The 12,468-nt window shown below is 37.1% G+C and overlaps 1 long non-coding RNA gene and 1 other non-coding gene across 26 annotated transcripts in view; both read left to right on the top strand.

The window, feature by feature from the left end:
• LOC147366889 (uncharacterized) overlaps window positions 1-12,468 on the top strand; it is a 1,020,561-nt gene that overhangs the window by 737,040 nt on the left and 271,053 nt on the right. The gene's annotated exons all lie outside the window — the stretch shown is intronic.
• On the top strand, window positions 5,022-5,128 carry LOC147366898 (U6 spliceosomal RNA). Its single transcript, XR_015132221.1, has one exon. It is a non-coding gene; the product is annotated as a U6 spliceosomal RNA (small nuclear RNA).

Here is a 12,468-nt window from a genome sequence, read left to right on the forward strand (position 1 = left end):
CTGCTTATTTAATTTATATTCAGAGTACATTATGTAGAATGCTGGGCTGGATGAAGCACAAGCTGGAATCAAGATTGCCGGGAAAAATATCAATAACCTCAGATAATGCAGGTGACACCACCCTTATGGCAGAAAGTGAAGAGGAACTAAAGAGCCTCTTATGAAAGTGAAAAAGAAGAGTGAAAATGTTGGCTTAAAGCTCAACATTCAGAAAACTAAGATCATGGCATCTGGTCCCATCACTTCATGGCAAATACATGAGGAAACAATGGAAACTGAGAGACTTTATTTTTTGGACTCCAAAATCACTGCAGATGGTGACTGTAGCCATGAAATTAAAAGATACTCGCTCCTTGGAAGGAAAGCTATGAGAAACCTAGATAGCATATTGAAAAGCAAAGACATTAGTTTACCAACAAAGGTCCATCTAGTCAAAGCTATGATTTTCCCAGTAGTCATGTATGGATCTGAGATTTGGACTATAAAGAAAACTGAGTGCTGAAAAATCGATGCTTTTGAACTGTGGTTTTGGAGAGTCCCTTGAGAGTCCCTTGGACAGCAAGGAGATCCAACCAGTCCATCCTAAAGGAAATTGGTCCTGAATATTTATTGGAAGGACTGATGCTGAAGCTGACACTCCAATATTTTGGGCACCTGATGTGAAGAACCAACTCATTGGAAAAGACCCTGATGCTGGGAAAGATTGAAGGCAGGAGGAGAAGGTGAGGACAGAGGATAAGATGGTTGGATGGCATCACTGTCACAATGGACATGAGTTTGAGTAGGCTTTGGGAGTTGGTGATGGGCAGGGAAGCCTGGCATGCTGCTGTCCATGGGGTTGCAAAGAGTCAGACACAACTGAGCAACTGAACTTAACTTAATACTTATTTCAGATATAATATTCATAGCTGCTCTGTACTGTAAAAATTGGAAAAAATGTATATAAACTTAAAATTACACTTCAGCATCCTATCTTACTGGCTTCCCAGGTAGCTCAGTGGTAAAGAATCCTCCTGCCATTGCAGCAGACTTAGGTTTGATAGCTGAGTCAAGAAGATCCCCTGGAGCAGGAAATGGCAACTTACTCCAGTATTCTTGGGCTTCCCTTGTGTCTCAGCTGGTAAAGAATCCGCTTGCAATGTGGAGACCTGGATTCAATCCCTGGGTTGGGAAGATCCCCTGGAGGAGGGAACAGCTACCCACTCCAGTATTTGGGCCTGGAGAATTCCATGTACTGTATAGTCCATGGGATCGCCAAGATTCAGACATGACTGAGCAACTTTCAGGTTTCATTAATTAACTTAATATAGCGTAAGTCTAAGGCTTTAAGTTACCGAGTGATCTTGAAAAATGTCTTCCAGGTGTCATACTATAAAACATAAGTGTTAGTCACTCAATCATGTCTGACTCTCTGTGACCCCATGGACGTAGCCCACCAGACTCCTCTGTGTGGAATTCTTCAGGCAAGAATACTGGAGTGGGTTACCATTTCCTTCTTCAGGAGATCTTCCCAACCCAGGGATCGAACCCAGGTCGCCTGCATTGCAGGCAGATTTTTACTGTCTGAGCCACCAGGGAAGCCCCTACTATAAAACATAGTTACTGTTAAATTAACATTTTTCAGAGTAATGATTCAATTTGCTTAAACGCAAATTTTTTTATCATTGTAAACATCTAGTATGTGTAACCCTAGCCTATTTGATTATTAAACATGTACAAATGTACTTGCTTTTCTTGAGAGAATATGCTAGAGTAGAATAAAAATGTATGTTTATATTGTACCTAACACTGATAATTGAGAAGACATTCTTATGAAAAAAAAAAATGCTAAATAAGTCTTGTTTGCCACAGACATACCTAAAATTATGTTTACTTGAACTCTTAGAATGTCTTGGTGATTTCTATAATAAAAAATAAAATAATATTTAATAAAACACATACTAAAATAATATAAAACAGTTGTATGTAATAAATAGTAATTTATATAAATTAGTATTTTAGTAATAGTATTACAGTAATATAATAATATTTAATAACATATGCAATAAAATATAATCATATTATATATAATATAAATAATAAAAAGCTATTATAAAATACATTTTTGTGCATATTGGAAATATTAATTTAATTTACTTAATTTCTAAAAATTTTAAGAATACTCAATTTATATAAATGCTTATTTATTTCTAAACCAATCAGAATAGATCTTTAAACAATTTTATAATCTGATTTGCTCATATCATTGTCAGTAAGATAGTATTATGCTTACATAACATATATACACATATGTATAACTATAGACACAATAGTTCATAGCTTAAATTTTAAATTCACTGATTCATGTGAAAAAGCTGACTCTTGTTCTTGCCTCCTCTTTATATTTTTACCAGATGCTGTGTTTTGCAGCTCTGTGTCTGTATACTCAGTCACTTCAGTCATGTCTGACTCAGTGACCCTATGGACTTTCTACAGGTAAAGCAAATTGAAATTACTGTTTCAAAATGACAGCTAAAACGTTTAGCTAAAGCATCTCCAGTGACATTTGTGAAGGAGACCTTCCAAGAATTTCTGTACCATGATGTATAATATTAAGTAGACTATAGACTATATTTTAGATGAGAGAGCAAAGAGAGTTCAGGGAGGTGTATAGGCCAAATCTACAATGATTATCTGAATAGAAATTAAAGAAAAAAAAATCCAGCCTGTTTCCAATTATGTTTGTTAGCCTCAAGTTCTATAATTATTGCATCTTCAATCCCTTAAATTTTGACTGTAAAAGAATAAAGGGATATATGCTGGTGATTGAAGAATGCTTTCTTACTAATTGGTTATCTTAGTTCATTTGCCACCAAAGAGTTTCCTTTAGCTTTTGGGAATGGTTGCTAATTCCTTGGGTATAACACCCCCTACCCACCCCCGCCGCCAATAGATTAGTGATTCAGGTTTCTTTTTTGATAGATATTCCTGCAGCTGCCATTGGCTTCATTTATGTCCATTTAAGGCTTATGGGGGAGGAGGGAACATTATCAGGAGCAAGAATTGTCTAATAGTGAGATACATTAAAAGGCAAAGTTATGTACATGTAGAGTTAGAGACATTGTGAAAGTGAAGAATACAGAGAATCTAATTGGAATGTACATATTTTTTCCAAAAGGTTAAAAGCAGTGGAGTTAAACAGAAGGCTCTGTAGAGTAGTGAGATGTCCTAGTGAAATAAAAGGATATTTAAAGTCAAGTCACAAGGTAGATGGGACTGTCAAGTCCCATCACAGATATGGTTTACTTACTCCAAGGGAGGGTGGTAGGAGAATAAGAGAAATGTGTTTCTCTTGTGTCCACTGTAAAGACAGAGGTGTATACATTTATGGGGATGATTATTGTCCCTTGCCCATTGATATTTATTTGTGTAAAAAAGAGATTTAGTCGCTCAAAGAAAAATCATTGGGGAAGTGGATTTTTGGATTCTTGTTCCCTTTTGTACTCTGAGTCCAAGACATATGACATTTTTTTCCCGTCTTTTATAACATTTGCAATTGTCCCTACCTATAGTGTTTCCCTAGTGGCTCAGATGGTAAAGAATCTGCTTGTAATGCAGGAGACTTGGGTTTGATCCCTGGGTTGGGAAGATCCCCTGGAGGAGGCAATGGCAACCCACCCTGGTATTCTTGCCTGGAGAATCCTATGGACAGAGGCACCTGGTGGGCTACAGTCCACAGGTCATATAGAGTCGGACACAACTGAGTAACTAACATTTTCACTTTCTATCTGTAGAGTTTTTGTAGGGAGCAGACTTCCCTGGCTTGTTTCCTTCACATTGTTTAAGTTGTAAAGCCATGAGTTTACATCGTGTTGAGTTAGTTTTTTCAGCAATGAAGTCCTCATGGTATTGAGCTAGTGTGTGTGTTTCAGAGATAGGAATATTACAGTAATCTACTTAAAAATCTCTAATTTTGTTTTGTAAGCTCTTAACAAAGCTAATGCCAGTGGTGGAACACAATGATGATGAGCAGAAACACAATAGTTCTTTCAAACTAATCTATACCTATAATGGAGTCAAATTTTTCTCTTTATTGTCTGCAATCTTGAATCTCTGTTCAATACATTATTGTTTGTATTGGACAAATTGAAAGTTTTATGATTTTATCCTGTATGTGAGCTTCAGAGGTATTCTCATTTCCTTGATGATGCTTCTTCCAGGCCCACCAGGGGCTGTACAAGTATATATAATGCAGGGAGCCCAGAAAAATATGTCCTGAAGACTAATCTGAATGGGTTACTATTTTTTTTTCCTATTCTTACAGGATTCTGGAATATCTTTAATAATATCATGCAAATCTGAACGAGACCAAGGCTTAAAGTGTTTAGGTGGGCACTAAGGTGATTTACCTTTCATCACAGGAGGGAAAGTCAATAATAGCTGTTAGGGTGAACAGTTGGGAAGCATGGGCATTTAATGGAGCCAGGAGAAAATAATGAGGAGTAATAGGGGCTAAAAGCAAACAGGGCAAACTGTAGATGAAGGAGGAATATTTGGCAAGAAAAAGAGCTGGGAAAGATACGTGTGGAGAGCTTTAAGTGAGGAAAGGGTGTGAGTTTGCTGGAGGTGAAGGAAGAACAAGAGGAGTCCAGTGGTGGTGAGAGACATAATCTTGAGTTAAATTCTTCCAAACAAAGGTAAACTACTGAATTGTCTCTGCAGTGGTGAAATATTTAATTCAGGGATTTGAAGGGTATTTGGAAGTGAATTGGAATTTCTTTTATAGCCAAGATAAACACTGGCGACTAAATCAAGCTAAAAGAGCTCGGAAAAAGTGAATTGAAATTAAATCTTTACTGTGCTGCCATCAAGTGTCTGGAACACAGGAGTCAGGGGTGGACTCACTGTGGCTTCTTCAAACTATGGAGTGTGGGTGTCCCAGAGGCCTCAGGACCTGAGTACAGGAGATAGGGGTAAAGGGGATGTTTTGGCCTGGTGAAAATTATGGCGCCTAATCATCAAAGACAAAAAACAAATAGCTTGTGCTTGCTTCAGCAGCACATATACTAAAATTGGAACAATTCAGAGAAGCTTAGCATGGCCCCTGCACAAGGGTGACACATAAATTCATGAAGCGTTCCATATTTTTCAAAAGTGTATTTGATAAATCTGTAATCAGAGAGAAATGTTAATATCCTTCTCTCAGAAATTAACATGCATTTTAATAAGTCATAGTTTGACTTAAAAAAAAAAAAAAGCTTGGGATTTTTTTCTTATTCTGGTTCCTGCAGTAGAAATACAACCACAGATCTGAATATTCTTGTGTCCTAATGGGTGTTTTTTTCCTTAGACGTCCTTGGGGAGGTGTAGAAAACCTAATGTGGGCTGATTTTATAGCTGGGATTGTTTTGTAATCAGGGAATCTCAGTCCACCAGTAAATATTTATCCCTTTGTTTGGTTAGTCTGGTGGTGGTGGGATGCACCAATATTTCAGCTAATCATGTGTAAGACAGAGAATGAGAATTTGAAGGTTGTGTTCTTGGCCTTGTCATAAGTAAACAATGAGTCTCACACAAAGGTTATCTAAATCATGTGGGGAAAAGTGGTTCTTCGTTGTAGAGCATTTTCTGGAACATAAAGTTTAGAAGAATTTCTTAACTGTTGCTATTTTTTGAGAGTACAGGGCTGAGATAAAATTCAACATTGTCAATTCATGTATATTGTTTAATATTTAAAAATTGTTTGGCAATCTGCTTATTCATTTTACCCTATTTTTTGTGATTTTCTTTATAGGAGCTTTGCTTTGTTTTCTTGTGTTTCCTTTGGGGAAGTAGTAGATGTTATTTTGGAAATAGCTATCTCAGCTGCCTTTGAATATACAAAATGCAAACATATCTGTATCTCTCTAATAAATAAAGACAATGTAAGGTTATACCTTCCCAAATAATGGACCTAACCTACTGTCTCTGCCTGTACTTTGCTTATATCTAAGCGTATGTTAACAATACATTGAGTCAAAGGCCTAGATTGTAAACATTGTATTGTACTCAAATTTCTTTACCATGAAGTCTTTAAGATTAAATTTCAGTTTAAAATCCACATATACAATAGCATTTGCATAAAATAACTATAGAATAATTTTAATATTTAAATTCAGTGCGCTTTTCAGTCTTTTTGTACCATTTGCTTTCTCTGTTGTAAGTTCCTGTCACCCATATCCAATGTCAAACCATTCATAACTACATAATAGTCATGATTGTCTTCTGCATTCTAGTAAAGGATGGAAGAACAGAGATCTAGAGAATCTTAGAAATAGATTATATAAAAATGAGAACAGCTAGCGAATCTCAGGAAATTTCAGTGTTTTTATGGTGTCTGTCACTGTCTATCACTGACATGGAGCCATTATAGCACTCATGCTCAATACAAGGAGCACAGTCCACATACACAGTGTAATATACAGTGTAAGGAACAAATTACAGGTTCTTCTCAGGTGACGCTAGTGGTCAAGAACCCTCCTGCCAGTGCAGGAGACAAGAGATAGGTGTTCGATCCCTGGGTCAGGAAGATCCCCTGGAGAAGGAAATGGCAACCCACTCTAGTATTCCTGCCTGGAGAATCCCATGGACATAGGAGCATGGAAGGCTACAGTCCATGAGGTTGCAAAGAGCCAGACACTACTGAAGCAACTTAGTGTGCACACACCGGGTTAAGGTCTCAGAGGTATGCTAGCCTCTGCACTCTGCCTGGAGAGGCAACTGACTATATGTGTATGTGTGTGTATATATATATATATATAGTCCTCATTCATTTCATCCTTTCCGCCAACTACCACTCCTCTCATAACAACAGCATTCATCTCCTGGGAAGTGTGGTGAACATGATCAGGAAAGACTATTGGAGAATACCTATAACTTCTGAAACTTCCAAATAAAACATGATTATTTCAAGGAGGGTGGTTTTCAGAGATTTCACTCAGTGATTTTATGAGACCCTAATATGTACCAACCAACAGCATTGAAAAGACTCCGTGTGAACCAAGGCATCCTGATAATTTGAAACCGTTGTTAGTCGATGACGCATACATACATAGGAGTATTCCAGAGTTTTCCTTACAATCACTTAAAGGAAGAAGGGAATTCACATTGTTATTTGAGAGCCTTATAGTCAAATATGGAAGTGTAACACATTACTGTTAATCTATGAAACATATATTTATTGAACTTTTACTTTGAACCTGTGGCTGAACAAACACAGTAGAACAAGAGGAAACTGAAAATACTAATGTGGGAGAACCAAAGACAGGCCTTACAAACCAGAGCAGGTTCCTTACATGGTATTGACTGTTTTTGGCTGTACTGGGTCTTACTTGAGGATTCTTCATTGTTGCATATGGGACTTTTAAACTGGAGAGGTAACTCTCCTTAATTCATGTTCTCACTGTATTGTTTTAAGTCTCCTCTGTCACTATAGCTTTTCCACTCAGATACTTTATTTTAACTGATTTTTTTTTTTTTTTTGGTTAGTTTAAATTTTTCTTACAAAAGCAAGAGTATTTCTGGACTCTGTGGGAAACTGAGCACTTTTTTCTGAGGTTTTTACATGTAAAAGACAATTAGATCCTAAACTTTCCCCATCAAAATTCCAGTGTCATCTCCATTATCAGAAAATAGAATTCTGAAAGAAGTTGTTGAATTTTTTTAACTTTTAAGTGTTATTTTTAAGCTAAAGCATTTTTTTCCTTAATAGATGCCTTCAGGATTTGTTTTTAACTTGTTCAAATTCAAACATTTTTCTTCCTCAGGATATATCTAGAGAAGGAAGTGCTTTTGTAACTTTTTTAGCCTGTAAAACACCAAACACTTTCAAATTTTAGAACCAGAGTTTTCTTCAATTCCATGGAAGCTGATGTAAAGTACATCACCTCTAGAAGTGGAAAGGCTGGCTTTGCAACATCTGCTCCTTATTAACTCAAAGGCTGGTTATTTAAATTCTCTGCAAACCTCTCTCATCAGTTGTTAAATAGATGTAAAACTATATTGTATAGAAATAAGATTGTCTTGTATAGAGGTTTCCTGCAGGTTAAATGAGCTGATAGTAGATATAAAGCATTAATGATTCATACATGTTAGTTATTAGTTGTGGTTGCTGGCTATATTTCTATTATTTAGGATTTCTTTGAAATTTGTAATTTTTAGAATTTCTATAATCTTCTTAAATAGAATGTCTGTTACTTTCTTAATCATTCATTTATCATTGTCTTCTCATTTTAAACTTTCCTATGCATTCCAAATAAAATTACTGAATGTGTTCTCCAAAATAAAAATCTTTTTTTTTTTTTAACCTCAGACTTTCATTGCTTCCAGAGAAGATTTTAATGCCAATTCTATGCCTTAAGTTTTTCTTCTCTCACTTCTTTTCTCCCTTCACTCCCCTTTTCTTCCAATAGCCAGCTCTCATTGCATCTCTGTCTTTATTTCATGGTGTTCTTTCTTTAGTTCCCTAATCATATTTATAGAGAATTTTTTCAGAGATATGAACATCCTCAAACTTATCAAGGCATTTTCCCCTTTTCAGTAGCTTCTGTTCATAGGCCTGTTGATGTTTCTCTTTTCATTTTTGAGTTCATAATATTAGTGCAAGAATGTACTACCTGTGCATAGACATTACTATCCATGTTTGAGCAACTTCCTCCTTCCAAATTTCAGCAAGATGGTTACACTGAAGTATAAAGCTGACCTGTTGGTGCAGCCACTATGGAGAATAGTATGGGGATTCCTTAACAAACTAGGTAAAAAACTACCAGCAGTCCTATTAGTGGGCATATACCCTGAGAAAAACCACAGTTCTAAAAGACACATGGACCCCAGTGCAACACTATCTAAAATAGCTAGGACATGGAAGCAACCTAGATGTCCATCGACGGATAAATGGGTAATGAAGATATGGTGCGTATATATATATATATATATATATGTATATATATAATGGAATATTACTCAGCCATAAAAACTAATGAATTTTTCAGTTGTAGTGAGGTGGATGAACCTAGAGCTTGTTTTACAGAGTGAAGTCAGAAAGAGAAAAACAAATGTATTCATGCACATATGGAATTTAGAAAATACTATCTGTGCTATAGTTATCAGTATCCTAGTGTTCTAAAGTACTGAACCTATTTACAGAGAAGAAATGGAGATGCAGATGTAGAGAATGGACTTGTGGCTACAGTGGGGGAAACAGAGGCTGAGACAAATTGAGAAGGTAGCACTGGCATATATACACTATCATGTGTAAAACAGATAACTAGTGGGAAGCTAATATATAACACAGGGAGCTCAGCCTGGCTCTGTGATAACCTAGAGGAGTGGAATGGAGGGAGAGGGAGGCTATATGTTTGTGTGTGTGTGTGTGTATATATATATGCATATATATGTTTGTATATATAATTATGATTGCTCTGTGTTGCTATACAGCAGAGACCGCCACAACACTGGAAAATAATTATCCTCCAATTAAAAACAATAGAAATAAAAAGTAATTTCTTGCAGGTCAATAGGTCAGTTTTGTTCAGAGTCATTTGATGCATTTTACTGGTCTGAAATCTCCTTTTCTCCTCTCTATATTTTTTAATTAAACTAGGGAGTAGGATGTAGTTTGAAATTGTCATTTCAACACTATAGTTCATGAGCCCCTCTACTCTTAGCATGTTAAGCTTAGTTTCAGCACTTTTCACAGTGCTTTCCCTAAGATATGTAAACATTCTAGGGAATAAAGAATCACTGCTTATGCCTGCTTCTTGCAGTCATGTATGTTGGCAGTCTCCAGTGTCAGTGAGATAGAGCTATTCACAAAGGTTGAGGGCAGAACTCATAGTTCTGATGAGATAAAATTATAATTTCCTTGCATTTGAGGGAAAGCCACCTATTTTTCCCCTTTAGTTTAGCATCTAGTTCTCACAGCTTGGCAAAGTCAAACATATTGTCCTAGTATTTTCTTATTTTCTTTTTGACAACTGTTGTTGAAGATTTACAGTTGAATGTTGTATATTAAGGGTATCAGAATATTTTCCTGTTTTATTTTTGGATGTCTGTTCTGTAGTTGGATGTGATATATGGTTGGAGGATATACTTTTAATTCATCTGCTTCAACAGCACCGTTTGTTTAAATTCCTAATGAAATTGTACATATGTTCTTTATTTTTCTCTAATTACATTAGCACAAACCTGCTAATGTAAGTAGCAGTGTGTGTAAGAGGAAATGTGGTAAGAAGCATATCAAGTCCATGTTATCTGTCAGCCCACTAATCCAAAAGTTTGCCTTTTCAACATTCCAGAGTATTACAACTTGATATTCTGCAACTAAATATTCCTAAGATAGCAGTTATATTTCCTAGAAAAAATTCTCTGACCATATCACAGGGAAGATGTTTAAATCTCCCCATTTCCATTTTCATGTTTTTCATTTTAGTTATACAACACTTCCTCCTCATTCTCTGATCAATGTTTAGCTGAGAATGTGGCTGTCCATTGGAGCCTTAACTGTTCCGGCTCTTTTATCTTGCTGGGGAAAAGTGAGTAAGTTAGAGCTAGTGGGATGTGGGAGAGAGTGATAAAGGTGTCAGGGAGGAAGACATTTTCCCCTACCATTCTGGTTATTCTGGCTGGTCTAAAACTAAATTGATATGAGATAGATTAAGAAGATAAAAATCAAATGAAAGTTTCAGTTCAGTTCAGTAATTCAGTTTAGTCACTCAGTCGTGTCCGACTCTTTGCGACCCCATGAAGCGCAGCACACCAGGCCTCCCTGTCCATCAGCAGCTCTGGGAGTTCACCCAAACTCATGTCCATTGAGTCGGTGATGCCATCCAGCCATCTCATACTCTGTCGTCCCCTTCTCTCCTGCCCCCAATTCCTCCCAGCATCAGAGTCTTTTCCAATAAGTCAACTCTTCGCATGAGGTGGCCAAAGTATTGGAGTTTCAGCTTTATCATCAGTCCTTCCAAAGAAATCCCAGGGCTGATCTCCTTTAGAATGGACTGGTTGGATCTCCTTGCAGTCCAAGGAACTCTCAAGAGTCTTGTCCAACACCACAGTTCAAAAGCATCAATTCTTAGGCACTCTGCTTTCTTCACAGTCCAACTCTCACATCCATACATGACCACTGGAAAAACTATAGCCTTGACTAGATGGACCTTTGTTGGCAAATTAATGTCTCTGCTTTTGAATATGCTATCTAGGTTGGTCATAACTTTTCTTCCCAGGAGTAAGCATCTTTTAATTTCATGGCTGCAATCATCATCTGCAGTGATTTTGGAGCCCTAAAAGATAAAGTCTGACACTGTTTCCACTGATTCCCCATCTATTTCCCATGAAGTGATGGGACCAGACGCCATGATCTTCGTTTTCTGAATGTTGAGCTTTAAGCCAACTTTTTCACTCTCCACTTTCACTTTCATCAAGAGGCTTTTTAGTTCCTCTTCACTTTCTGCCATAAGGGTGGTGTCATCTGTATATCTGAGGTTATTGATATTTCTCCCGGCAATCTTGATTCCAGCTTGTGTTTCTTCCAATCCAGCATTTCTCATGATGTACTCTGCATAGAAGTTAAATAAGCAGGGTGACAGTTTACAGCCTTGACATACTCCTTTTCGTATTTGGAACCAGTCTGTTGTTCCATGTCCAGTTCTAACTGTTGCTTCCTGAGCTGCATATAGGTTTACTCAAGAGGCAGGTGAGGTGGTCTGGTATTCCCATCTCTTTCAGAATTTCCCACAGTTTATTGTGATCCACACAGTCAAAGGCTTTGACATAGTCAATAAAGCAGAAATAGATGTTTTTCTCAAACTCTCATGCTTTTTTGATTTAGTTACAGGAGAGATCCAGGAAATCTGAATAACTTTTCAAAATGACTGAACCTCCTATCACATTAAGTATCATCTTCAGCTAAAGCCAAATAGGATGTTGGAGAAGTGGTTTGGGACTTCAAAGCGGGGGAAGGTACTTCACATGAATATGGAAAAGCAAATGTTTGATAAACAAATCTTTGCTGGGACATGCAGAGTTAGTGGGACCCAGAGAGAGATTTTTAACAGATTTTCTAGGTTCCTGCCTTTCTACACACCAGGGTCCGACTATAGTTACCTATGGTGGTAACTCCTTTCTTACAATAGGTTCTCTATTTACAGTCTTTTAGAAAGTTAGGGGGAAGGTTAGATTTTCTAGGTCTTTCATGTTTTGTTTGTTATCAATATGAGATAATCCACATGCCAAAGAGACATTTTGGAGTGGCAAGTTTTGCACCCCAAAAAAGATATTCTTTGTGTATATATACATGTTTGATCTCATTACTTTTCCTTACCCTTTGTTGCGGGAATCAGTCCTACAGGCTTTCAGCTTCAACCCTACAGACACATCCAACACCCTGGGCAAAGGCAGAGGAGAAATGAGAAGGGCTGAGGGTCCCTGCTTGGCTGCATGCTTCCAAGCCCC

This window comes from Bos grunniens, chromosome 8 (assembly GCF_055505025.1).
Source record: "Bos grunniens cultivar Pamir isolate PY7600 chromosome 8, Bosgru_T2T1.0, whole genome shotgun sequence".
In the NCBI taxonomy this organism is placed as follows: Eukaryota; Metazoa; Chordata; class Mammalia; order Artiodactyla; family Bovidae; genus Bos; species Bos grunniens.